This window comes from Rhinopithecus roxellana, chromosome 11, assembly GCF_007565055.1.
Source record: "Rhinopithecus roxellana isolate Shanxi Qingling chromosome 11, ASM756505v1, whole genome shotgun sequence".
Classification (NCBI taxonomy): Eukaryota; Metazoa; Chordata; class Mammalia; order Primates; family Cercopithecidae; genus Rhinopithecus; species Rhinopithecus roxellana.
The window spans coordinates 332,227-337,226 of NC_044559.1; the positions used below are offsets into that span (position 1 = coordinate 332,227).

At 44.2% G+C, this 5,000-nt stretch overlaps 1 pseudogene; it reads left to right on the plus strand.

Annotated features, from left to right (window-relative positions):
* Positions 1-875: 875 nt before the first annotated feature.
* Positions 876-972, plus strand: LOC115900551 (annotated as a pseudogene).
* Positions 973-5,000: the final 4,028 nt, after the last annotated feature.

Here is a 5,000-nt window from a genome sequence, read left to right on the forward strand (position 1 = left end):
CCTCCCAGGTACAAGCGATTCTCCTGCCTCAGCCTCCCAAGTAGCTTCAATTACAGGCATGCTCCACCACGCCTGGCTTTTTCTTTTTTTGTATTTAGCAGAGACGGGGTTTCACCATGTTAGTCAGGCTGGTCGCGAACTCCTGACCTCAGGTGATCCACCCACCTCGGCCTCCCAAAGTGCTGGGATTACAAGAATGCACCACTGTGCCTGGCCTAATTACAAGCTCTTCAGATAAGATGATTAACTGGACAATTTGATAATTATCCAGTTGTTTATACAGGCATTACTGATAAATTGTGGTATGTAAATATAATAGAATTCTCTTTTTTTGTTGTTTTTTTGAGACCAAGTCTTGCACTGTAACCCAGGCTGGAGTGCAGTGGAATGATCTTGGCTCACTGCAACCTCCCGGGTTCAAGTGATACTCCTGCCTCAGCTTCCCAAATAGCTGGAGTTACAGGCACCCACCACACCACACCCAGCTAATTTTTGTAGTTTTAGTCGAGACGGGGTTTCATCATGTTGGCCAGGCTGGTCTCAAACCCTGGCATCAAGTGATCCGCCCACCTCGGCCTCCCAAAGTGCTGGTATTGCAGGCATGAGCCACTGCGCCTGGCCTAGAATTCTACATAGCAATAAAAAACATACAACTGGTACATGCAACAATGTGGATGAATCTCAGAACTGGTTAGACGCCTGACACAAAAAGCTCCTGCGGGATTCCATTTATATAAAGTTTAAAAAAAGGCAAAACAAATCTATAATGGCAGAAGTAAGAATAATTTTGGGGAGAGATATAAACTGAGAAATAAAACAAGAGAATTCTGGGTGGTGAGTACGCTCAGATGCATACATTTAAAAATAAAATCATGGTGCTCGCTTCAGCAGCATATGTACTAAAATTGGTACAATACAGATTAGCATGACCCCTGCCCAAGAATTCCAGTGTGTGAAACATTCCATATTTTTAGAGGCGTGTGTGTGTGTGTGTGTGTGTGTGTGTGTGTTAGAGAGAGACAGGGTCTCACTCTCTGTCACATAGGCTGGAGTGCAATGACACAATCTTGGCTCACTGTAATGTCAGCATCCCAGGATCAAATGATCCTCTGGCCTCAGCCTACGAAGTAGCTGAGACTACATGCATGCGCCACCATGCCTGGCTAATTTTTGTATTTCTGTAAGAGATGGGGTTTTGCCATGTTGCCTAGGCTGGTCTCAAACTCCTGGACTCAAGCAATCTGCCCACCTCAGCCTCCCAAAGTGCTGGAATTATAAGCAGGAGGCACTGTGTCTGGCTTTTAGGTGTATTTTAACAAAGAAGAACATTCAGGTAACAGGAAAGAATTCTTGGAAATTAAGAATAAGATAGCAGAAATACAAAATCCACAGAAGAGCGAAAAGATATGGTTAAGGAATTCTCTCAACTAAAGTAGAAGAAGAAGAAAGAAATAATGAAATCAGAGGATTGATCAATCAATCTAAGTCAAACATCCTAAAAACGAAAAGTCCAGAAAGAAAAATAGAAAACAAACAAACAAACAAACCTGAGTGTTCAGCAAAAAGGACAGTAAAAGAAAGCCATACCAAGTCACATATATCTTGAAATTTCATAATGCTGGGGATAAAGGAAAGATTCTACAAGTGTCCATGGAGAAAAGGGGTCTCATAAAAAAAATTTGAAGCATAGTAACAATATCAGACTTCTCAATAGCAACCCTCAGGGAAAAAACGAATAATGGCTTGAAAATTCTGGCTCAAAATTATCTCTAACCTGGAGTCTTTTTAGTCAGTCAAGTTAACAATGAAATGTGGGTCTAGAACAGAGATATTTTATGTGTGTGCATCTTTAAAAATCATGGAGTGAATGACTCCCTACTTTTGCCAAGCTTCACGCTGTGGAAAGAGCACTGACGGTCGGCAGGTGGTGGGGAAGAGCATGGAGAGAAACCTCTTGTTCGGGCCTGCTGAGACTGAGTAGAGCGGCAACAAGGAGAAAACCCTCCAGCATCCCAGGCCTGACACTAAGCACAAGATCATAATAGCTCATAGCTGAAGGAATTTGAAGTTTTGGGTATGTTAATGTCAACTATAGTAACACCAAAACCCAAACCAGGCTAGATTGTTCAAACCCCAACACTCACAGTCTGATAGAAGCACAGGTATCAATTTCTGAGGCTAAATACTACTTACCTAGTCTCTACTATTCTTCTACACATCATGTACAGAATTCAATTTTAAAGAGACAGAGAAATATCAACAAGTTATCAAGAAATGAGGCAATACACAGAAAAAACCCTGGAGAACACTCAGATATATACTATATACCTACTAATAGTGTAACTAAACACTCCCACTGCTTCACTTGACAAGCCTTAAAAGCAAACAAAAAAACTGAAATAATAGTGAATTGGTTATTTGTAAGCACCCCCCAAAAGAGAAAACAACAAGTATTGGCAAGAATGTAAAGAAACTATAGTACAGCCAAAATGGAAAAGAGTATGAAGGTTCCTAAAACAATTAAAAATAGGCTGGGCACCGTGGCTCACGGCTGTAATCCCAGCACTCTGGGAGGCCAAGGCAGGAGGATCACCTGAGGTCAGGAGTTTGAGATCAGCCTGGCCAACATGGTGAAACCCTATCTCTAGCAAAAATACAAACATTAGTTGGGCATGGTAGCATGTCCCTGTAATCCAAGCTACCCAGGAGGCTGAGGCAGGAGAATCGCTTGAATCTGGGAGGTGGAGGTTGCAGTGAGCCAAGATTGTGCCATTGCAATCCAGGCTGGCTGACAGAGTGAGACTCCATCTCAAAAAAAAAAAAAAAAAAAAGAAAAGAAAAGAAATGAAATCAGTATGTCAAAGAGATATCTGTACTCCCAGGTTCACTGCAGCATTTTTTCGCAACAGCCAAGATATAGAATCAACCTAAGTGTTCTTCAACTGATGAATGGATACAGAAAATGTGGTGTAAAAATACAAAAATTAGCCGAGCATGGTGATGTGCACCTGTCTCCCCAGCTACTCAGGTATACATTTGTGTATATACGCAATGGAATACTATTCAGCCTTAAAAAAGAACAAAATCCTGTCATTTGTGAAACAGATAAATCTGCAGGACATTATATTATAAACTAAAGTAAACCAGATATAGAAAGCTAAATATCACATGATCTCATCTAGATGTGTGCATGTATACAAACATACATATCTATATGTGAAATCTAAAACAGTTAAACTCATGGAAGCAGAGAGTAGAAAGGTGGTTAACCAGGGCTGGGAAGGAGGGAGAATTGGGGAGATGTAGATCAAAGGGTATAAAATTTCACTTGGAAAGAGGAGTAAGTTCGAAACTCGAGTCTCCAACTCCCAGCACGAGCGACACAGAAGACCGGTGATTTCTGCATTTTCAACTGAGGTACTGGGGTCATCTCACTAGGGAGTGCCGGACAATCGGTGCTGGTCAGCTGCTGCAGCCTGACCAGAGAGAGCTGAAGCAGGGCGAGGCATCACCTCACCTGGAAGCGCAAGGGGGAAGGGAATCCGTTTTCCTAGCCGGGGGAACTGAGACACACAACACCTGGAAAATCGGGTAACTCCCACCCCAATACTGCGCTTTAAGCAGACAGGCATACCAGGAGAATATATCCCACACCTGGCCGGGAGGGTCCCACGCCCATGGAGCCTCCCTCACTGCTAACACAGCAGTCTGCCTCGATCTATCCGCAAGGCAGCAGCGAGGCTGGGGGAGGGGCGCCCACCATTCCTGAGGCTTAAGTAGGTAAACTAAGCCACTGGGAAGCTCAAACTGGGTGGAGCTCACAGCAGCTCAAGGAAGCCTGCCTGTCTCTGTAGTCTCCACCTCTGGGGACAGCGCACAGCTGAAGACCAACAGGGGAAGCAGCGGGGGCGGTGCAGACGCGAAGGACTCTGTCTGACAGCTTTGGGGAGAGCCGTGGATCTCCCAACGCGGAGGTTGAGATCTGAGAACGGACAGACTGCCTGCTCAGGTGGGTCCCTGACCCCTGAGTAGCCTAGCTGGGAGACATCCCCCACTAGGGGCAGTCTGACACCCCACACCTCACAGGGCGGAGTACACCCCTGAGAGGAAACTTCCAAAGGAAGAATCAGACAGGTACATTCGCTGTTCAGCAATATTCTATCTTCGGCAACCTCTGCTGCTGATACCCAGGCAAATAGGGTCCGGAGTGGACCTCAAACAATCTCCAACAGACCAAAAGACAGTCCTTCTGACTGTCAGAAGGAAAACTATCAAACAGGAAGGACACCTATACCAAAACCCCATCAGTACGTCACCATCATCAAAGACCAGAGACAGATAAAACCACAAAGATGGGGAAGAAGCAGGGCAGAAAAGCTGGAAATTCAAAAAATAAGAGTGCATCTCCCCCTGCAAAGGAGCGCAGCCCATCGCCAGCAACGGATCAAAGCTGGTCAGAGAATGACTTTGACGAGATGAGAGAAGAAGGCTTCAGTCCATCAAACTTCTCAGAGCTAAAGGAGGAATTACGTACCCAGCGCAAAGAAACTAAAAATCTTGAAAAAAGAGTGGAAGAATTGACAGCTAGACTAATTAATGCAGAGAAGGTCATAAACGAAATAACAGAGATGAAAACCATGACACGAGAAATACGTGACAAATGCACAAGCTTCAGTAGCCGACTCGATCAACTGGAAGAAAGAGTATCAGCGATTGAGGATCAAATGAATGAAATGTAGCGAGAAGAGAAACCAAAAGAAAAAAGAAGAAAAAGAAATGAACAAAGCCTGCAAGAAGTATGGGATTATGTAAAAAGACCAAATCTACGTCTGATTGGGGTGCCTGAAAGTGAGGGGGAAAATGGAACCAAGTTGGAAAACACTCTTCAGGATATCATCCAGGAAAACTTCCCCAACCTAGTAGGGCAGGCCAACATTCAAATTCAGGAAATACAGAGAATGCCACAAAGATACTCCTCGAGAAGAGCAACTCCAAGACAC